This window comes from Bidens hawaiensis, unplaced genomic scaffold, assembly GCF_021521415.1.
Source record: "Bidens hawaiensis isolate Kalapana, Puna unplaced genomic scaffold, B.hawaiensis_p1.1 tig00027790_1, whole genome shotgun sequence".
NCBI classification, from domain to species: Eukaryota; Viridiplantae; Streptophyta; class Magnoliopsida; order Asterales; family Asteraceae; genus Bidens; species Bidens hawaiensis.
Genome location: NW_027494509.1, coordinates 172,782 through 197,423, shown reverse-complemented (window position 1 = coordinate 197,423; position 24,642 = coordinate 172,782). Strand labels below are relative to the sequence as shown.

Sequence of the window (24,642 nt, the reverse complement as noted above, 5' to 3'; positions counted from 1 at the left end):
AAGTGGAGGTGGTGACGGACGACGGTTAGCGGATTAGACACTAAAGGTCGTTAATTCAGAGTACTCATGGAGTCATGAAGAAATCTGCTGAAGCATGAAACGTCAATTTGCTTAGATTACACAAGACCAAACACTATCATAATGTCTAGTACTTAGGTCTTGTGTGGTAGGTTTAGATAGCATGTGATTTTGATTGTATGTTAACGTTTAGAATACACAAGCAACTTATGCGCCACATAAGTCCCAAACAAGCCTATATATAGGTTGTTTGGCCTTTGTGTTCATTTGTCCTTTTGACCTTCTGGTTGATTTGGTCTAAGTTGTACCTGATCTTGATATTGTCATATCTTATGTACTTATCACTGCTATCAATGAATAAAGGAGAAGATTAAAGAGAGAAGTTTTCGTGTTTTTCACTTTGATATGATTTCCGCTTATAGCATCGTAGGGTAGATCTCATCGTGGTTGCTCGTACACGTCACTCTGACGATCCCGGCATGGACTTTTAATTGTTATCAGAACCACTTGGCTCATGATTTACCTAGAAAAGCTCAAAAACATCTTTTTTCTACACATTTCTTATCATTTGAGAAGATGTAGCCGTTCAAATCTCACCAAAACTTCACACGTCATCATATCCTTGGTATTGATCAACAACATACTCAAAAGTCAAATCATTTCATCATCGTTTTCTCACAAAATTTTGTTAAAAACCTTCATAGAAACATATGCGGCACATAAGTCACGCAAACACATAACTTATACGCCATATAACTCTTTGTGGCAACTTATGCGACGCATAACCTCAGTGTATCAACTTACAAGCCACATAACTCATCTCCGCATAACTTACACGTTGAAATGCCAACTCATAAGTACTTATACGCTTGTAAGATCATTTGGTTCATACAACTTATGCGGCGCATAAGATGCGCTGCATACTAGACTTACGCGTTGATATATGAACATACACATTATTGTCTCTTATACGCTATAATTACTTATACATTGAGTATTCAAATCTTGAGTTTGGAGAGAAGACATGGGATTAGATGTTTGAGGTTATTCCCATGTGATTGGTTTGGGTGATTGATTGAGTTGATGAATCAAACACAATAAGCATAAATGTTTAATTAAGGTGTGTTCGGTGATTCATTATTAAAGGGTGTTTGTGGGAGATTGGAATGTAATAGCAGTGAATTGAAGATTGTTGTAGACTCATGAAAGATAGAAAGACTTAATCTTAAAGCCGGTAGTGAAAGGACTTAAAATGTCAAATCTTTTGAAAAAGAAGCCTTAAAGGTCAAATCATTTAAAGAGGATCGGGAAAGCATAATGTCAAAGGGGTCTTTTATCTTGATGATTGAGTTGTTGGTTGACCTAAATCTAAGCAATATACAAGGGGGAGTTTGTTGAAGAATGAAATGTCTATTTTCTTAGATTACACAAGACCAAGCACTATCCAAGGAGGAGTTTTTTAGAGCATAATGTCTAGTATTTAGGTCTTGTGTGGTAGGTCTAGATAACATGTGATTTTGATTGTACGTTAATGTTTAGAATGCATAAGCAACTTATGCGCCGCATAAGTCCCAAACAAGCCTATATATAGGTTGTTTGACCTTTGTGTTCATTTGTCCTTTTGACCTTCTGGTTGATTTGGTCCAAGTTGTACCTGATTTTGATATTGTCATATCTTATGTACTTATCACTGCTATCAATGAATAAATGAAAAGATTAAAAAGAGAAGTTTTCGTGTTTTTCACTTTGATATGATTTTCGCTCATAGCATCGGGTAGATCTCATCGTGGTTGCTCGTACACGTCACTCCAACGATCCCGGCATGGACTTTTATTCTGTCTCTCATATTGTATGAGGATACCATAATCATAGTTGATAGCGGAAAGTGGTTGCATCTTCAAATTGCTGCTTCTGATTGTCTCATAGCTAGGATTAAGACCAACAAGAAATTGAATCAGCATCTGATCTTCTTCTCTCTTGGCAAACAATTGTGCAACTCCACATATGTATATGAGGGAATAGTATTAATAGCATTCAGCTCATCCCAATTTGATTTCATCTTGGTAAAGTATGTAGCAATATCACTGCTACCCTAAGTGATTTAACAAAGGTTCTTTTGTAACTAATAAAACTTAGTACAATTTGCCTGACCATACCAAGTGTTCAACTCATTCCAAAGAATCTAAGCAGTTTTAGCATACAAGGCACTATTACTGACATCACGAGTGAGAGTGTTGAGAATCCATGACATCAAAATATCATTGTAACGCTGCCAAATTGCAAGATGTAGCTCATTAACCGGCGTAGCTAAAGTATTGTTAATGAAACCGAGCTTGTTTTTAGCCGACAAAGCAATCGTCATTGCTCTCTTCCATGCACTGAAGCCAGCAACATCGAAAAATTTCGAAACAAGAATCATACTGGGATGATCTGAAGGGTGAAGGTAAGAAGATTTGAAGAATCAATGGACAAATTTGGAAGAACATAACTGTTCGAGTCTACTATTTAACACAGTAGAACGAAACAAACGCACGAGAAGAATAAGAACAAAAACAGCTTATATGGTCATTCATACGACGTATAAGTGCAACGTATAAGGACTTATGCGTCGTATAACATATACGGCGTGTAAGTCCAGAACATCTAGAGAAACTCCAAAGAAGATACGAAACTACGGTGAACGAAATCCGACGTCGGAACAGATTGTCGAAGGAACGAAAACATAGTATGTCGAAAAACAAAAAAAATATCATCCAATTTAAAAAAAGATTGAATGAAACGAACAGATTGATCAATGAAAAATCAATTCCCAAACAAACACAAGTATGATCAAAGAAAATGGTTAAAAAATCTAAACAAACAGCAGACGAAGAGAGAGAGAGAGAGAGAACCGACGAATCAAGAGAAATCGGTTGAAACAAAGAGCATGATTAAGAACCATACTCTGATACCATGTAATCGTTGAAGAACGATGACACAGAAAAAAAAAAGAAGTAGAGAAGAAAATTCTTATTTCATCAGAATGAAAAATTACATAAACAAAAAACAAAAAAAAAACTATATATATATATATGCCGTGCATATGTTATACGCTATTCTTCACAATTTCCCCCTTTTTACTCTTAACCATTCTTGTGAGCAAAATTAAGTGGATCATGCATTAATTTTGGGTGATTATGCAAGTGATATTAGTTTTGTCAACGAAAATGAAAGTTAAAAGTTTAGTAAAATTATTATCATTATTAATTATTATGAGTTAATGAGGCATAATTTTTATTTCAGTTTGTCTAAAACTAAAACGCGTTTCTTTATTCTTCAAACCATGTTTTTGAAATTAAAGCATAAGTGTATTACGTGTTGTAACATTAAACAAGAAGTTTAGAACTTTTCTACAACATACAAGTAGACATTACTACTTTAGATCGATTACTATTATAAAAGATCATATTATTTATTAAAAAAATTTACAATTACGAAAAAAATTTCAATTGATTGAAAAAGGGTTAGACAACATGTCAAAAACTTGTCGGTCTCCGGGTTGGTCAAGTGGGTGACAAGTAAAGTCCGGTGGGGGCTTGACCGGCTAAGTTATACTTTCTCTAGATGGTTTAAAAATAGTAAATATTAGAGCACATGATCAATAGCATCTCAGATTGCCAGGGATGAGCTCGCAACAGAACAGGTACCGGTACCGAAAATGCTCGGTTTGGTAACGGTATCAATGGCAAAATTCGGTAAATAACGGTACCGTTACCAACCGGTGAATCTCGAATATCCTACTTTCTTAAAAATTTGGTTCTGATACAGGTATTGAAATGCTCATTTCTGTACTGGTTTGGCTAGCTGATCGTAGATGTACTCAAGAATATAAGTTGTTCATAAAAATATAGCATTACTACTTGGATATCTTTTGGCGGTTTAGCATCTTCATCCTTGAGCAGGAATGCCCCAAGAATCAGTGGCGGAGTCAGGAAATTTTCCCTATGGGTTCGGGATTTTCAGTGCCAGAATTTTTTCCGGCGTCAAAGTTTTCGGTCCCGATTAGGTCAGGTCGGATAAATAAAATACAATATCACTAACACAACAAAAGTTCAATGTCAACAATAAATAAAATACAAAGTTATTTTTAATAAAAAACGATCTTGCATATTATAATTGTTCTCTACGAATTTTCATGTTTTGAGAACGATTATTAACATTTTAAATCGCGATTTTAAAAAAGAACTCAATATAATAAATGCAAACATTATTCATGTAATTCTCACCTATCAAACAAGACTATCCTTGGTTTTTTACTCATAGGATTTAGTTATTTGAAAATCAAAATTAAAAGAAAGTTGGGAGGACATAGTGGCGGAAATTAGGGGCCAAAAATATATGTAAGACTTGGACTTTTGGATTTAAAGGGACTTTACTAAACAGAACTAATATTACTCAACCCTACCCGACTAATACTTAAATTAACATTTACATATTAGTGGTTGAACCAATTTTAATTGGGGTCAAAATTATTTTTTTAGAATTCATTATTGAATAATATTTTGATTTTTGCATCGTGAAAAATATGAAAAGTTAAAATAGAAGATTCTAAGTTTTTTGAAGTGTAGTTTGCTCGGTCATTGAATTAAAATGAAAATAATAAAGCAAATATAAATTATTTTGCACTCAACAAAATAAATATACACAGGAGATGTGTAGAAAGGCTTCTTTTTTTTTAATGTTGGGCTTAAAAATGACCCAAAACACAAATAACCCTAAATAAAGATTTATGAATGACCAACAGTATACATCTTCTTCCTTTTTACAGCATCCTGTAAATTCTAAACATAGCAAATATATATTTTTTTCTTTATCTTTCACTTTTTTTCAAACGGATTCGCTCGTTAAAAAAGAATGGGTTCGCTCGTTAATTCAACACTATAGGCTATATATAAAACCAAAAATAGACCGGGTTCAGACGAACCCGATGGCCAAGTAGTAGATCCGCCACTGCCAAGAATCATGGGCCCCTCGTTATTAAAATGTATATTTTTTAAAATAAAAATACAAACTATATACACACGTACTTAAGATCATAGTTTTTAATATCATAATCAAATTCTTAATCGTTAACTACATATAATTCTGTTATTTTAATTTTAAAATAATAACTGCCGTTCAAAACTTTTTTTTATTTTTAACATACCAAAAGATATTAAAATATTAGTTTAAAAGGGGGGGGCGCATTAAAGAGAATACAAAAATGATGGTAGAAACAAATACATTATTGAAGTTTATCTTTAAAAAAGAATATTATATATTATATTAACGAAATAAAATGACATTATACTTGTAACAAAACATCTAAAATACTTCGGATATATATTATGAGTACAATAGATCTTAAGGAAATGATCAACAGCATATTTTATATTAGAAAACAGTTAGAAAGTTAATGCTATTTTTCCTTTTAGTTTTATAATATATGTAATAGCAACATGAAAAAGTATTACTAAAATACTTTGAAAAAGTTTGTGACAACAAAAATAGTGACGAAAACTAAGATCGCATCACGTGCAAAAGATCCATGCATACGTAACCCACAGGATTCAGCAACCATATGAATACATTTACGATACACCTTATATAATATCACACATACCAACAAAGCACCTTTAACAATATAGTAGTTTACAATACACCCCCTTAGATCCTCCTCGAGACAACACAAAATCTGCTTTTAAGTAAAAAAAGTTCACTTGCCACAAACAGAATCTTCCTGTCAACTTTAACCAACATAAGACAAATGGAAAACGTTATTCATAAACATTATATAAAATATTACATATTACCCCCTAGACTTTCACAAACATTCCAAACCTACTAGGTCCACAATCCTAGGAAGCATGTTTGGTTGGTGGATAACCAAATGCTTCAGGCTCTTAAAAACGGCGTTCTGGAGTCCAATGTGGCGCCGCCGGACTAAAATGCGCCGACACAACTCGAGAGTCGAGTAGTTCCATGATCGGGGTGAAACTCACACAACGTGGGACTTTGTATTGGTTGATCGAAGCACCTCGAGATAATGCGTAATCCATTAGCTCTTCAAACGTCCCGTTTTGCACGATTCGGATCTCTAACGGCCCGATCGAGTTATCCGCAACCCGGCTTTGGCGATAAACCGAGTTTAACGATTCCTCCATAGCCAAACAGCATTGTTCCAACACGTCACCAGTTGGACCATTAGTCACGTCTTTAATTAAAGCTCCCAAAAGATAACATAATGTCCCGGTATTGTTTTCGAGTCACCGTAGCTAGTGTACTCGACAACAGTCGTGTTATATTTTTTTAACAGCTCGGATGCATTTTCGACTGCGGCTTGCAACTCGGTTTCGTCGGTTTTATCCGCATCGATGCTTAATAAAACGTTTTTACGTCTAATGAATTTGAACTGTGGGGCGGAATTATGAAAGCCTTTGACTTGGAGGATGTCACCGACACGGTACCGACACAGACCGGAGTATGTCGTGATCACGAGCTCGTATTCTTTACCTAGCTCCAATTCGGCTAGATCAAGAAGACGAGGAGGTGAGTCACGTGAAATGGTTACTGGGTTTGATGGATCATGTGGGATGAACTCGAAGTAACCCATGTTCGGCATGATGGTGTTGCAAACATCCGATGGCTTCGCCATTGGAGTTAAATTCAACCCGAAGTAACATTCCGAAGAAGCGTACATGGTACATGCTTTCGGTAAACCACTGCTGTAATAATCGAGGATCGGAATGTACTGCGCCATGGCCCCGGTGACAATAACCTCGAGATATTTCGTATTCGGCCAAATTCGAGTAATAATCCCTTCCCAATTCTCCCCACAAAATTCTTCTCTAATAAACCGAGCCAGGTCGGGGCTCGGTTTCAATATTTTGGAAATACATTCTCGAATCGCGGGGTCCGTGATTCGGGAACTCAACTTTCCAGTCTCGATATCGAGAGCCAGTTGTTGCCAGTTAAGTTGGAGAAACTTGATGGAACGCACAAGGCCCGAGGCGAAAGTGGCCCCGCAGCGAACTTCTTTGCGGTAAATTAAACCGCAAAGCATTTGAGAGTACATGCTTTGGAAAGCGTCTACACATAGCACGGTTTCGTTGGGGCTAGTGTAGACGTTGTACGGATCAAAGGGTCGGTTTTTGAACTGCTGGCTTTTGTAGTAGCTGGTTAAGACCGGACGAGCAACCAGCCCACTGGGTGTTTTCGTCTCGGCCTTTATGAACATAAAGTACAGACCCTTGCCTTTGTCTAGTCCAGGAACGAACCTGTCACAACAAAAAATAAATATTAGTTAGAAATTATAAACCTACATTATATACAAACAAGAGTTGCTATTTAGACACCCTCTAACCCTTTAAAAAGAATGTATGCAAAAGAGAAAATGTGTGTATGAATAGTAAAATGATGTCTGAACCAAACCCTATACATATACAATGCATATTTATTATACATATATAAAATAATAATTTAATAACTTAGTTACATACAGATTCATGACAGGCATGAGAAGACTGTACAGCTTCTGTCTACGATCCATTTCTTCAGCAATAGTAGGCATGAGTTTTCTTTCACCAGCATAAGTGCCAGAACTGCCATAAAAATAATATTCACATTAGCAACGAAAGCAACCGTCGTAAATGTGTACCAAAGAAATAAAGAATGAATTTGATATATTAATATATATTATATAACCTTGTGAGGAACTCAGAAATGGGGTGAGATCAAGATGGGAGAGCGGTCACCATTAGCGATACGTTGGACGTAAGGCTGGAGGTCATCGTAGCTTATGACCGGAACTTTTGACTTAAAAGTTTCACGGTCAGTGGCTCCGTTAAGGCTCCACTGTTGCAAGTATTCAGTGTCACCATTCTGAGAAAGAATCTCAGACAAGACATTCTCTTGTACGGAATCAGTGTTTTTAGTCATCTGCTCGATGAAGTTAAGAGCCTTAGCGTGTTTCTCACACACCGGGGTTTCAGAATCGACAGCCATTTTAGAGAAAGAAAGAATGCGTGTGTGAGTGTGAGTATTATTATTAGGTTATTAGTTAATATGGAGATGGAGTGTGTTTGGGTTGATGTGGGAGGAGGGGGTATTTATAGGATGGTGGTGTGGTGCCACGTCAGAGATGTTGTGGAATAATATTATATTGTTATTTTTATTATTATAGTTGTTTACGACTTGTTTGCATGGAAATGTTTGATGCTGACGTTGTAAGGTGTGGAGGGGGCAGGTGGGACCACCATTGTCTACCACCGGGTTGGGCAGGTGGGGACCGGTCTTATGACACGTCAGTTCGGGTGGGAATAAGGGTTTTGTCCGAGCATCGGACCAGACGGCTCTTTCTTGTGATATGGTACTGCCTGACAACGACGGTTTGCCGGCGGTCCGGCAGTGGTCGGTCTTTATTTATCTGAGAATAAAATTTTAAGTTTGTATTTGAAGTATTGATGCATTATATAATACGTTGATTAAGTTTTATATTTTAATTTAATACATCTTTTGAGTACTTTTAGTTTCTCGGTGGTGATAAACCTATCATGTAAAAAGATGACTAAAATAAAAAATGAGACTGCAAAAACTACCAAATATATTGTACTTATATTGTTGTACATGAATAAAAAAGAAAAATAAATTAATAAATGAGGATCCATCATATGGGTACATTGTTCAGTTTTGACCGTTTAATGGTCTAACCCGAAACTCAACTATTATATTAAATTGAAATTTGAAAACATTAATATTAACTAGCACATCTTAAAGCCGTGTAACCCGAACTTTATGTATAATGTGACGTGTACATTTAAATGTATACATTATGTTCACCTGAAACATATATCTGGTCTAAATATATAAATGAGAAAACTAAGTATTCAACATTTTTAATTACCAACTCTCCCTTTATGTCATTTACTAGGTTTTATCCCCCCGTATTTACGGGGGTTGCTTTACATTTTTCGTTTTTTAATATTTATTTTTTGAATTTTAAATTTCTTTATTTTAGAAAAGTTGCATTACCCAACACCCTTTTAACTTATAAAAGTTAATAAGTTACAAGAATGAAAAAATAAGGAATCCCAAACACCCCATTAGGGTTTAATGATGAAAGGGTTTCACAAATAAATGATATGTTATACCCCGTTTAAAAGTTATATGGATTTGGTGATCCATGACCCGCTTATTTTTTTTTACTAAAAATTGTTTCTTAATTATAAATAATATTTTTTTTAAAAATAAGATATTAATTGTAGTATATCCCTATTTTATAGGATTTTCACATCAAATATTTGGTAAGATTAATTTTTAATTTAATTAGATGTTATTACCCGTTTAAGAGCTATCTAAGTTTAGTGAGACCCATACCCGTGAATTCCGGTCAAATGCATGAGAAGCCTCCATTTACAAATAAAGCAATCTGGTAGCTTGAGAGAATTTAGAGAGTAACCAGAGAGCTTTTAAAGACTTTCGTTTATATATATTATAGATTATAGTTATTTCAATTAGAAAAGTGTTAAATAAAAAAAATGCATTAGATGTTTATAAATAACAGATATGCATTTGATGAAGTATCAAATTTTATACGTTAAAACAATTGTTTAAAAAAAAAACTTATAGACATTTTCGTGATTATGCTTGTTTTTATCCAAAGTTAATATAATATGAGGGTTAATATTTTAGTGACCTGCATAAAAAAAGTTAAATCCTCCCAAAACTTTGAATTAAGTTACGTAAACATCATATATATGAATTGAAAGTCATTCGTTTAAATGAATTGAAAGTCATTTAAAATAATATTTAGTAATCTAAGTAATTTGTCACAATCAAAGTTGCTTAAGTTAATAATTAGCGTATATATATGATGAGGCTAATCCTTGAGTAATTGCGTGATCAACTCTGCCAGGTGTATGGACTTTGGACGGTATTGCGGTAAAATTAAAAAAAGTACATTAAAATAAAAAAAATAAAAGCACGGTTATAAATATAATATTAATTATTATGGTTATCAACACCTAAAATATATTTAACTTATTCCCCAAGTTTTTCCTCCTTTTATATATATATATATATATATATATATATATATATATATATATATATATATATATATATATTCCATGGTATATTGTTGTATGACACACCTAATTAATAATTTTTTTCTTTTTTTTTTCTTCCTATATCTTTTTGTTATATTATTTAAGCTATTAGGCTTGTTACGAAAGTTGCTTTTAAAGTTGGATTGCATTATAAATTTATAATATGCCTCATAAAATCCAGTAATCATTAAGAACCTTGTAACGGATTCAGTTGCTTCTATTCTACAAAAGGTAGCATACGAATCAATGCTCTCTATTATTTTATACATATGCTTATGTGTGTACTATTTGATTTTTGGGTTTAACAATGCATCCTAAAGAGTGGCACAGCCTTTTATCAGCCGACCTTATGCATATTTATTATTTTGGTTTATTAAACTGATTTATTAGATTAAGACTACTATTGTTAGTATAATACAAGGTTTTAATAAGTGGATTTACAAATGGTGTAAACGAGAGATTTTAAAAAAATAAATTTGGTTTTCCCAAAATTGCATTAGCAATTAATATTGATTGTGTTGACTAACTATATGTATTTCATGTAATGATGTTTATTCAAATTACGAATAAAAAGAATCATCTACATTCAAACAAAATTTCTGAAAGATAAATCATAAGAGGAAAATTTTCACGTTTTATTTTGATTTTTATTGTGATTACAAGTTTTAGAATCTTTTTGATGATTAGAAAAATCTATAGCATTTGTCACGACAAGTTTTAATATATCACTAAATAACATCTAATGATCGCAATTATGTTAAAATGCTATATCATTATATATAATTTCTAATATTAAGAAATTAAATTTGTTACAACCACATAACTTCTATATTTGTTTGTGTAAAACCATCGTTCTCAAAATTAAAGTATAACAATAAACTTTAAATTTTTTTTAATATCGGTTACAATACGAAGGAAAAGAATTTTACATAATAACAAATTACATGAAATAAACTAAGAAAATGAGTACAAGAAAGCCAAATGAAGCAAGTGTTGGCTGAGAATTTATGTTAAACAAAGGTTCTTTAAAACAGATTTCGGGTCACCCAGGTGAACCTGTCTGTCTCCTAGGGTACAATAGCCGAAGCAGTATGTACTGCCGGGATTAACCTAGCACCCGAACTATACTTGTACTAGAATATACGAGATCTCGAATGAAACGAACTAGATCGAACTTTGGTTGTGGTTGATTATACTAATCGGACATAACTAATGGGCGTTGTATGTTGTGTCTTCAATATGCCCAACACCCTTCTATTTATAGTAGGTGAAGTGTGATATGTTATCGGACACATGTCACTCTCTGAATTGGAGCGAGCTCAAGCGCTGACACGTGGCGTGCTAACCCACCTCACTTTCCGACACATGGCACTGCATGTACGACACTTGGTGCAATTTTCGACACGTGGCAGCTGACTCACCACTCACAACACGAGGTGACCCTTAAGCGTTGATGCGAGCGTGCGAAGTGCAAAGTGAGCCATCAAAGCGCTGCATTGCGCCTGTGCACGTGCGCGTTGGGTGCTCCGCACCCTTGCTAATGCCACCAAGTGTGCCTTGTCATACAAGAATATAATCTTGTGAGTCCTCCTTCTTATAAACCACTTCTTACTATCAATGCGGGACAAACCCATTTTCCATCTCACCAAAGTTCAAGTTCTTAACCACACTTTTAACAGTATTGATATCATATTCATCTCTACTCTTTAGACTTTTTAATAATTAGTTTATTAGTCATATCTACTAATAATAATTATTATTCCAAAATTTTTTCAACAATCCCTCACATGAATGGAGCTCTATCCTTACATTCTAGTGTTAAGTATAATTACAGCGGTTGAGTGTTGCATGAGAAGTAGGTGTTCCCTTTGAGCTTTCCCTTGTGAAACATACTTAGTCTCCTAGCGGTTAGTAGAAGCGATGCTCTTGAATTAACCCCCTTTGACATAGACATTATTACATTTCACACAACACTCTTCCTGGTCTGCTTAACCCCTCATTGTCATGTCCATTCTGGTCACGGAACACTAGCCTGGTTCTGTGAGAGCTCTAGGATTTGCGCACCCCACAAATTCATTTGAAGCGATCTCACTTCTCTCTCACATAGGTGATTTGGTCCTCAAATCATTATGGTTATCATGATTCATATATCCTTAACCATAACATGGGTGATTTGACCCTCAAATCATTAAAAGCATTATGGTTTCTTTGATCTCCATATCATTAACCATATGTTATGCTTAGCCTCACTTTTATCACTACTTGTCCTAGGAATGGACTAGGACGTTTATTTAAACACCCTTTATCATTAACCATATATCCTTAACCACCACCGTTCACCGCCTGTAACCATCGTTTACCACCAATCGTCCACCACCATCGTTCACAATCGTTCACTACCACTATCACCGTCCACCACCACCACCACCACCCACCACCATAGTTCGTACACCACCAATTATTTTAGCAATTTACAGAAGTTAAAAAACAAACAGTCTTCTTCTTGCAAACTATAGAGGTTTGGTTCACATATTATTCTACAGATGTGCAGATATGGTCTGTAGACTGCAGACATATTTTTTCTGTAAAAACAAACAATACCTAACTTTGCCATATTATTAGTTATTTATTATATTTACACCAGTATTTATATTTATATTTATATTTTAGAACTAATGTATTTTATTCATTATATTTGTTATTAAATAAAATTATTATTGTATATTCTAATAATAATAATTATTTTTATTGAATAAATAATAAAATGGTTTTAAAATTGGTGCCATGAAAAATAAATAGATTAAACATGATCTATATTGAGAAAAGTATGGTATTGGTGTCTGCTCATGATTGGGCCAAGTGATGGCGTCACATTAGTGCATTAACTTTTTTTGTTTGTAGTTTCGATATCGTGCCGAATTTAACGTTAACCAACCCAACACCAATGTTGGTTTTTTTTGTTAGTTTCGGTATTTTAACTAACGTAACCGAAACCGTAATATGTTAGAGCCGCAAGCTCATGATTGGGTCAAGTGACGGTACCACATTGGTCCATTAATTTGGTTTTTTTTTGTTTTTAGTTTCAGTATCGTAAAGAATGTAACGGTAACTGACCGAACACCAATTTTTTTTCGTTAGTTTCGGTATTGGAACTGACGTAACCGAAACCGTAACAAACATGATGGAAACGCCCGGGTTTTACCAATACCCGAGTTTTAAAGACTGATGTCACCTCATTGGTCCACCTCAAGTTTTATAACTTTCTTTGTATTAGTCCGATATCATAACAAAGGTAATCGACACCAACCGAATTCACGTCGAGTTACTGCCTTGACGCCAAGGAACTGCAACACTTGGGTTATACCACTGTCCGGGTTTTACCGACCAAATAAGTGTCGATATAAATATTTTTATTTTTATATGTTAATACGTTTGTATGTTAATTTGACGAATTTATTTGTTGGGTTTTAACGCTCGGGTTTTACTAACGTTTTTTATACCGTAACAAACGTCACCAATACTAACCGAACTCACGTCGACTCACCGTTGTAACGCTCGGGTTTTACCAATACCAGGAACCAAAGGCCCTGTTTTATCGACCAAATAAATATGTTAACTTTTTTTATAATACGTTATAAAAGTGCCGCTACTTTTTTGGTTTTTATTTTAAACATGCTAATTTTACGATTTTATTTTTAAAGTTTAGTTCCGGTACCGTAACGAATGTAGCCAATACCGTTGCATTCGTGTCAACATGCCGGTACCACATCCAGATTTACCGATCAATTTCGCCGCGCAACGCGCGGGTAAATTACTTATATAAATTACTTATAGAACAAAAACCAAAGTCCTATCATTTGTGATAATATTTTGATGTATAGCATAAAATAATTTTTGACTAGATCATCAATCATATTTGACACATGACTTGTTGTCCAAACCTTGTTAGAAATGTGATCTGACGACGACATGATTAAAGAGAAAACATCTTCTTAAAAAACGATATGAGTTATATGAATTTAGGTACATTTCTTTTAAAAAGTACGACTATAGAGAAATAATTTAAACTTGAGCCCCTCTAAATTAACCTTGGTATTATCTTGTGATTAGTGACATTAGAGTTGAATATACTAATTTACTCAAATTTTGTAATTCACTTTTTATTTTTTTGACAAGCAAGTTACTCTTTTAATGTTTCTAGTAAACTTTAAATCACACAACTTTTCATGTTTTGAGTAAACTTAAAATAAAACAAGATTTGCAATTAATATTGTATATGTTTTTTTAGTTAAAGCCTAACTTTTAGCCTCGGTGGTGTGGTGCTCGCGCCCCGGGGCGCGAGCGGCTGGCCTCACGCGCCCTTTCTCACGCTCCACACCCCTCAGCCTTACGACTCTAAATTAACGACATGAAAGTTTGAAACGTCACTTCACTAAAAGATTTAATAAAATATCTATAATTGACTTTACATAAGATTTTGTCTCCTATTTTAGTAGGGTTGTTATAGCTAGTTTGACAACCTCTAAGGCTGAGGGGTGTGGGGGGCTCTAATGGGGGCGCGAGTGGGGGCTCCAGCCAATAATATTATGACGTGTGGCAGAGAGAGAAACTGGATAAGGGGGGTGTTGGAGCCCCTGGCCCTGGTGTGGAGGGGCTCCAGCAGGGGCTCCAGCGGATTTTTTTTTTATTTTTTTATAAATATATTCAAAAAACGTATTATTAAAAAAACTCATAAATTATTAAAAAAACACACATTAAAAAAAATACATTAATATCTAAAAATAAAATAAAAATAAAAGTACTAAAAAAAACATTATTCTCATTCTTCGGCTTGGTCTTCTTCGATCAACCTCTTTCGGATACGTTCCTTTTGCTTTTCCATTAGCATTTGATCGACCGGATTTAGGTTACTGAAGTCTCTAGTTAGGAAGTCCAAATCTCTCATTCGACTTTTTTCCTTTTTGTCATTAGAGACCACCTCCATGGTTTTGTTGAATTTATTGAGGGATTCAACAAGATTGGCGATGTTTACGGCTTCCCCCTCAGCCGGTTTTTTCCCCTTGGCGTCCCGTCCCAATGGCCGCCTCCTCGGCGGTGAAGACGTTTCCTCCCCCGCAATGTTTAGGTCGAATCCAACGCGACAATCCGACCCGATTGAAGTGCTATACGCTCCGGACGAACTTGTTTTAGTTCGATTCGGCCGTACTTCCGCATCAACGTCCGGCGCCACCAGCTCAACCCACTTGGAACACCTTTTCAACCTCTCCCACAACTTTACATCGTCCCACGTCTTCACCGTCCCATACCTCCGCAAACACTCCTGCTTCCACTCTTCGACAGTGAAATTGTAAACCGCCAAATCATCACTGCCACTTGGTCTCATACGACCGCTGTTCCTGTTGAAAAGATTAGTAAACAAGCCGACAAATTTTCTGATTTCGGACCACCGACCCGAAATCATATCGGCGTTCCGCTCTGTACTCCCAACGAGCGTATAGAACGTCTCCCTAACCTTTGTCCAAAAAATCTTGCTCTTTTGGTAGTCGGCTGCAAAATGAATAAATAAATTTGTAAGTCATTTAACTTTTTTATTTAACTTTTTTATTAAAAATCATTTTTAAAAACGTTAAAACAATTACCGCAACGCCGATCCTCAGAAATGACTATCCAAGCCCGACACAAGGCTTCCTTCTCATCTGATGACCACTGAGTGGTTTTCCGTTTCGTCCTCGGAGTCGAAGCCGGTCCCGACCCGTCCGTTGCAACTTGTTTTTTCCGGTGGGCGCGTCTTCTTTGTCCCGTAGCTTCACCGTGTGATTCTTGTGTCTCCGGAACAACAAAGTTAGAAGACGGTTGTATGTTGGATGGTTGAAAGCCGGATGATTGTTGCGGCTCCAAATAAAACATCGGTTGGTGCGGTGACGACCATAAATCGTCGTCAATATAATTTGAATATAGGTTTGGGTACCAATTTCCAGCCATGTTTTTAAAAAAAAGTTTGGAAGATGAGTTGATTTTGGGTTTTTTTTGAAGTTGTGGTAATTGTTTTATGTGATTTTGGGTTATATATAGGAAGAACACACTTTTTTTTTTATTAAATAAGAGCCCAACGGCTCATTTATCACCCCCAACGTCTCTTTTCTCCCTTCCCAATGCTCCTTTACGCCAGCTTGGTCCCGCTAACATGCTTGCGCCTGCTTTGTTTTTCGTGCTCGCGCCCCTCTCGCGCCCCGGTGGTGTGGTGCTCGCGCCTGGGGGCGCGAGCGGAGGGGCTCTCGCGCTCTCGCGCCCCCGTTAAAGCCCCACACCCCTCAGCCTAATGTGTTATAGTGTACAACTCCATATTGCATATACATAATAGTCGTTTTGACGAGTACCAAACATTGTAAAGACAGGACATATGCATGGCGTGTCGTGTGCAACTTAATAATGCATCAATCCGACTAGGTTGAGTTTCACATAATATTGTGTTCGAAACATTGTGTTAAATAAGTACGAAGTGAAACATAGTACAATGATTAATGCATGTTGGTGTATATGAATAGAGTTAGATGCATGAATTTGACCGATTGACGTACCAACAAGAAGGTGAACAAAAATCTTGTCTACCAAAAGTGAGACACGTTAATAACAATTCAACACCAACAAGAAGAAGAGACCAACTAGATATATATGACATTTGGTGTCGGTATTCTTCCGTACGTATTATTATAATAATAACAAGATTTTAAAACTAAGTTTACATTTGACAAATGATATAATTTTTTTATACCAATGTCTTTGTTGACCTCAAAATCCAAAACAAATGTGCTGTAATATTAATTTTCAACATTGGCTAAAAGTACTCCTCATGTATTCGTTATAAGGGTAGGAGGGGCGTTCATCGGGTTGGATATTTTAAACGGGTACACCGTTGCCTTCCCTTAAGGTAGTGTGTTAGGGTAGTGGAAATCAGGTTACAGTCACTGATTAGAGAAGAGAATATGAGAATGAATGGGTAAGTGGACACCTAGTTATTACCTACCCAATCATCCATCATCTTTAGCGTATATGAAAGGAAAATTGCATGTGATTAAAATGTTTTTAGGTTAGTTGTTGCGTAAAATTACCCTAAAAATCACTAAAATTACACTAAAAAATCACATATGATAAATGATCTAATCAAAAATTATTTTAGGAAAACTGCATTCGCAGTCCATTCTTCATCTCTATCTTTAAAATTATATTAAAAAATTACTACATTTTCTCTCTCATTTCTAATTAAATAATACTTTTTTATACATTTATCATTATTTTTTCTCTTTCCTCCACTCACAACCATTATAAAAAAATATTAAAATTTTTTTGAGTGTAAACAGTGTTTCTCCAAATTTAACCATGAATAGTAAATTTCTTTATCCTCTACTCACAACCACTCACAACCATACTCTAAAAAATGGAGAATACACTCACATAAATTTAAAGAACCCATTGACAATGCTCTACATGACAGTACATGATTGTTAGAACTTAGGAAACCCTAGTGGATCACCGCTCCCACCCTAACTCTAATGGATCATCCCTTCCACCCTTTTAATGCGATTATATATATACACGGTGAGAATTTTAAGAGAGCCTTTTGAAATTGAAAACTTTGAAAATTATTTTGAACAATTAAAAAAACCCATTTAAAAAAATTATTAAAAATAAATAATGAAAAAATTGAAAAAATAAAAAAATCAAAATGTTTATCTATCATCCCGAATTCATTAAAAAATCCGTAATTGTACATATATGCATATTATCATTTAATCTCTAGTTACATAATATACACATATGTACATTATTATTTATCTAATTGCACATATGTGTATAAAGAAATACGTGTATAAAATTAGAAATTAAATATTATACACATATGTATAATTTCGTTAAACCGAGATTTTTCTTTTTTTTTATGAAACCGGGATGATAGATAAATATTTTGGTTTTTTTACTTTTTTTATTTTTGTATTTTTTTGGCTTTATGAATTTTTTATTTTTTTAAAAGAGTTATTTTTATGATTCAAAATAATTCTCAAAGTTCTCAATTTTCAAATGGTTCTCAAAAGATCCAATCCTATATATATATATGGGTACATTCAATAAAAATTAAAAAGGGTGTGATACAATTAGCAAAGGTTATATACTAAACGTGTGCTAAAAGTATCATCTTATGTAGTTTTTATTGAGCGTACCCCTCTTATTAAATTAGTATATCATTTCTCAACTTTTAGTTATAAGGGGTGTCTTGAGCATACACGCTAATACACTATATACGTTTGGCCTCAACCTTATCTAAACCTTTGTTTTCATGTTTTCAGTACTTTTGTACTGGTGCATTAATGGTGGTACAATCCAGCTTGGTGCACAATTGCCAAGAAAAACATATAGCACAATAGGATGTTGAAATCTGGCGTGATTCTTTAAACAATAGACCTGACAAAACATGTCCCCATCTTTATTTGTTGTTACAGTATCTTTTATGGGATAAAAGAAGAAAATTATGAATGTAATTATACGGCTGACTGTTTTTACCTAAAGGGTGTGTATGTGTTGTTATCTGCTGGAAATTGCAGTGAAGTCTTTATTAAGGTTTGTTTTGTTTTATTTTGTTTGCAATAATGCTGTCAATGTTCACATGCATGTGTATCCTCAACACAATCTGAACTGCAATGATTTATGTCTTTCATTTCAATCCATCAACCTAAAGGCAACAACGGTCTCCTGAGTTTCTACACATTTCTTTGCATAATCTACAACATTAAAGAGGTCTTAGAAATTTAGTGCATGCTAATGGTAAATATAAACGAGATGGACATAGTCTCGGCGAAGCTTGAGCTTGACTCGTGTTGAGTTTGATCTCTACATAAAAGTTAGGCTTCCTTCATAAGTTATGTTTTAGGCTTGAGCTCGCTAGGACAAAGATGTGTTAGCTACATATTGTAGCAAGGCATGTCACTTTTTATTAAAATAAATTATAAAATTAGAATAATTATACTCTTCTATTATTGGGAAATAGACTAGCATTATACCGTATATATACAGGACCAAACGAATATAAAGATAAATATACACTTTTATGTAAGTAAAACGATTCAAACTGTTGTTTTTACTGAGAATATCAACAATATCTTCGACTTCGTCCTTAATTGCAACACGAGTAAACCGGTTGTTGACAACCATGGTTGAGGCTTTGTGTACAACACGGGTCCTTCAACACAAATTTGAGTTTCCTTAGAATAACTCATCTATCTCCCAATGAACAACCTAACCAATAGGTACCATCGAAGATGGCTCACACGCATGAGGATATGCCGAGTAAAATGATGTTCTTGGTTTTGTGAAAATAAAGGAAGTAGAAGAAGATGGTGGAAAGAGAATTAGATAGTTCTCCCAAGCAATTTTGCTACAATAATTCTTGTGTTCATATTATTTCTTTCTGTCATTAAGAAAATAAGCCATATACGTACTTAAATTTATACACATTCAAAGAGTGTAACATCCGAGCTCTCGTGCCATCAAAATTGTCTACTTTGCCTCTGATAGACTCACGAATTTGTTTTTCGTTGCGCAGATGAAACTTTCTAAAATATCACCCATTCTAGACAGGACGACAACTTTAATCCGTTTTCTTTCACAGCTTGGTTGTTCTAGCAATACAACTTCGAGTATCGATGTTACATTTATTTTAGCTCCGTCTTGAATATGATTTGATTCGATTCGTTGTGATGCTCTCATTATTGTATAACACAAACCTTAATAAAAATATCTATTTAGCTAATATATAAATACAATTATTTATATCCAAAATTATTGAAAGATCATTTTCACCAACGTTTTTCCAACAAATGTAACTATTATATAACTATTTTACGTGCCATGCAGCATGTACTTATGATTCGTTTTGGATACATATAATATTTACTTTTCTTTATATAGGGACAGGGGCTTGAAATGTGAGGTATAAAATCTTTGATTTACCCTTTTATCCTCAAGTCACCACTGCTTTTAGCATGTCACAGGAATAACTCGGTTCAAGTGGCATGTTATCAGACCACAAAGGTGCCTTTTGTTTTGGCACACAATCTGAGCATTAGCAGCCATCTTTCTAGCTGTTTGTGTGTTTTATCCTAAACACGTTTTCATGTCCACTTATAAAGGTGCATACATACATGTGGTACTGTAGCATTTATAAACATAGATTAAAAAAGAAATACTTTATATTAGTTATAATAGAGGTTAAAAAAAAAAAACCTAATGTTAACCTCTTTGTCTAGAGTGGAACCACATAAAATTGAAGGCACATGCTTTGTGCACCATAATCTGCAAACTACGGAGGATTCGTGAAAAGTACGTGTAAAAGGACAACATAGCTTGCTATGCTAAAAGACTCCTTTTTTATTTTACTATTAACTTTTAATACGTTTTTACTTTAGTTATAATATTTCCAATAATATTTTTACTAACAGGACTGCTGGATCGGGTCAACCGGTCTGAGTGTTCTGTTGAGATTTCAAATATCTTTTATCCTTCGTACTTACAATTATCTATATCTATATCTGTATTCTCTAATAGAAAGTTACAAGTTTTATCATTTGTCACTTTCATATTAAAGCTCATCATTTTTAACAAATTTATAATAGTAAAATAATATTTATCATTCTTAAAATTTATGTTTCAAAATTTGTTAATTTAATATTTACTTCCTATATTTTTTCAAATATAATATTTTATATTTATAATAATCTTTTACTTTATAATTGTTTTAAAGACTATTGCACAACGACTGTGTATTAATAGTGTTTAATAGGTTTATTGCTTCTTTTATATCGATTATTTATTATATATTGTATTTTCAAGAAGTACCCATATAATAGACAGGTCTCAAACTAGTTAGTTATATCCTAATTCAAGCTTAATATTCTACTAAATTTGTAATAATTCAGATCAAGAAATAAAACAATTTCATATTTTGTTTTAGTTTAAAACTTATCTATAACATCATTTGGTTTTTGAAATTGCTGTTAGTCAGCTGGATTAGTATGAAAATATGATATAAGCCAAAATAGATACAAGAGGGTCAGTGAGCCATGTTCAACTGCACGGGCTCCTTTAAATAGTCATGTCAATCTCTTTTATGTCGCAGTACAATTTATTTTCCTTGATCTAATAGTCAAGTCATGGTGTAATTTATTTATCTTTTAGATCAAGAGTTCAACATCCGAGGCTATGTTTGGTTTATAAAGTCGTTCAAATGGAAATAAATTAACTCTATCAAAAATGTTTGTGGTTGTTTATAGATGGAGGTGAAACTATCATTCATTTATTTAAATGTATCAAAGGAGGCTAAGATTTTAATGTTTTATGGGTTCATCAAAGAAAATTAAAACATAAAAATTTAACGTGCACGCAATTTATTAATATCCTTAAAAATGAAGAATATTTCAAATGACCCTATTTATGCCATTAGTCAAACTTTAAGACCAGTCACGGACTGTTAAGATATTGGTAGCAGTTCAACACTGATCAATACACACTGAGTCACATAACGCATTTTAGATCGCGTGACTTGTGTCTTCTTTGAGGATTGGCAGATTGCCAAGGGTGACATAACGGTCAACCACTTAGCCGAGTCATCCGACACGAGGCAGAATTTGTGACTCATCATTGGACACGTGTCGATACATGATTCATTTCTTAGCAGACTCATAGCGGACCGTTAAACAAAGATTGCTAGTCCACTATCACCTTTATTTCTCAATTTTTATTTTAAACCATAAACTGTACTCTGTTGTTATTATTGTAAGCCCGTCAACTTTTAAAATTGACATTTTTTGGCATGATATTTTTAGGTTGTTAGCATCTATCACGTCCAAATTACAAATGGCATGCTCTAGTAGATTGATAATTTAAAGAGTCGCTATTTACATTGAAATCTCTTTAGCCCGTTTACAAAGCAAATCATAAAATATCTGAGAATGGAAATTCGAATTTCATTTCAATCCAAACCAAACGCAAAATCTAATTTGGCTTCCTCTAAGTTTCAAATTTTAGTTACCTCAAAAGATTATTTGAATCAAAGGCATGCTTATTTGCAACTTTCTTGAAAACGTTTTAAGAGTATTTCCCCGTCTCTCATCCCCATTTATATAATCACACTAAAAAAAATACTACAGTTCTCTCCTGTTCAATTAAATATTATTTTTTATACCTTTACCATTATAGTTTCCTCTCATCTTTACTCACAACCAATTGAACAAACATTAAAAAATAAATATGAGCAAAACAAAGTTTCCCAAAATTTACAAAAAATTATTACATTTTCTTTCTCTATATTGTAATATTCACTCACAACTACTCATAACTCCACCTTATTATTTGCAAAACCTGCTCGCATAATTTTAAGGGATGAGTTAAGAATGCTCCTAAGTGTTAATCAAAGGCAATACTAACCAAGCCCAACCAGGCCTTTTTTTCTTTTGGACTTAGCAGGCCTGAAAACTAAGCCCAAACAATATATACTTCAGTCATGTTTAAATTTGATTCAATTCAGTTTTATACGATTGGTGCACATCATATAATCCACTTGTGCACAAAAAGTGGCTTGCCAATAAAATGAATCGAAAAATAAACCTTGATAAAAGTGGCCACATGATATCAGCCATATATTCCAATAACGAAAGTGTTCCTACCTTCATGGATCTTTCAATCTTCTGAGATTTCAAACCATTTTACACCTAAATTATCAATTATCATCCCGTATTCGTTTCTTTTTAACTCATTCATTGCACATATATCATATATCTTCATGTGTAAATATAGGTGTGCGTATTTCTTGATTGATCATTTGAACATCCTCTTTGATATATATGCCGCATATATATAACGTTCAATGGCTAATGATAGCGTAGATGACACCGAACTCATAAAGAAAAAAAAACACAAACACAAACACAAACACAAAGGTAAGAATCGGAAGAATGAAGATGGACGGAGTGATCACCCGCCACCATCAATCCCAGGTGTCCGCCTTAGTTTGAAACGAGTGGGGATCCTTTTGGGTGCTTATCTAGCTTTAGGCACAGTTTGTTTTTTTCTTGTTCGGGATCAAATCACCGGTAAGAAAACAGATCATGGAATCCTAGATTCCATGTATTTCTGTGTTGTCACAATGACAACCGTAGGGTACGGAGATCTAGTCCCAGAAACCAAATTTGCCAAAGTTTTAGCTTGTGTTTTTGTGTTCATGGGGATGTTTCTTGGCGGTTTTGCCCTTAGTAAAGCCGCAGACTACATAGTCGAAAAGGAGGTAAATATGTTTGTAAAAGCCATGCAAGTTCATGAAGCATTTGATCCTGTCCAGATGCTCTCCGAGGCTGCTGAGGAATCAGATAAACTCAAATACAAGTTCCTTATCGCACTTATACTTATTGTGATGCATGTAACAGTTGGAATTGTAGTCTTAATCCTAGTTGAAGACTTGAGTCTCATTGATGCTTATTACTGTGTCTGTGCCACAATAACCACCCTTGGTTATGGTGATAAGAGCTTTACAACCACTGGAGGACGCATATTTGCGGTTTTCTGGATATTAACTAGTACTATCTCGTTAGCGCAGCTGTTTATGTACTTGGTCGAGTTATGGACCGAAAGTAGGCAAAGACAGCTTGTGGATTGGGTACTTGGCAGGAAATTGACAGTTCAAGATATTGAGAATGCTGATCTTGATAATGATAACAGTGTCAGGTTAGACGAAATTAAGACTATCATTTTTAGTTATGTTAACAACTACTAGAGGGTTTTCTTTGAAACTTTTTATATTATGGTTTTTGTTTGTGCAGTCCAGCAGAATACGTGGTGTACAAGCTAAAAGAAATGGGGTTGGTAAACGATCAACTTATCATGAGCGTGATGGAAGGATTCAAGACTTTGGATGTCGATAACTCGGGAACATTGACATCGAGCGATTTGTCAAGTTTAAGCAAAATAATGTCCCGGCGTTAAGTCTGTATATTAATATGGTTTTTCTGCATTGTACTATACGTCTATACATACAGTTTTTATGCTCGAAGAACACACATGCTCATTACGTTCACAATCTGTATATTGAACGTCAAATGGTAACAAACAAATTATTAGTTGAAAACTTCAAATGTTTTAGTTAAGTTTGAAATTACAGGATCTCGAGAGGAGAAGCTCAAAGAGACCGAAAACAATTAAAGATATGATTAACTACATCAAAATGTACTAATCGTTAAAATTGACTCAAAGTCTCGAACTGTAATTGTATGTATGACTAGAATATTATCTTATAGTGTTACAAATTAAGCTGCAAATTTTACCATTTTATACAACACTTACGTGAAATTGGCCAGTCATTTTAGTCCTTGTCAATTGGCGCGTTTTAGCTAATTATAATTTATATGTGCACTTGAATAGAGAAATTGAAGTTTTTATATTAATTTTTTCACTTAACATG

General features: G+C 34.4%; 2 pseudogenes across 1 annotated transcript; one reads left to right on the top strand and one right to left on the bottom strand.

Annotated features, from left to right (window-relative positions):
• Positions 1–5,908: 5,908 nt before the first annotated feature.
• On the bottom strand, positions 5,909–8,477 carry LOC143575920 (putative indole-3-acetic acid-amido synthetase GH3.1; annotated as a pseudogene). Its single transcript, XR_013142857.1, has 3 exons — positions 7,741–8,477; positions 7,536–7,637; positions 5,909–7,313 (listed from the first exon to the last, which is right to left on the bottom strand). The product of XR_013142857.1 is annotated as a putative indole-3-acetic acid-amido synthetase GH3.1 (transcript).
• A 14,578-nt stretch (positions 8,478–23,055) lies between these two features.
• LOC143575911 (two-pore potassium channel 1 pseudogene) lies at positions 23,056–24,191 on the top strand (annotated as a pseudogene).
• The last annotated feature ends 451 nt before the right edge of the window (positions 24,192–24,642 follow it).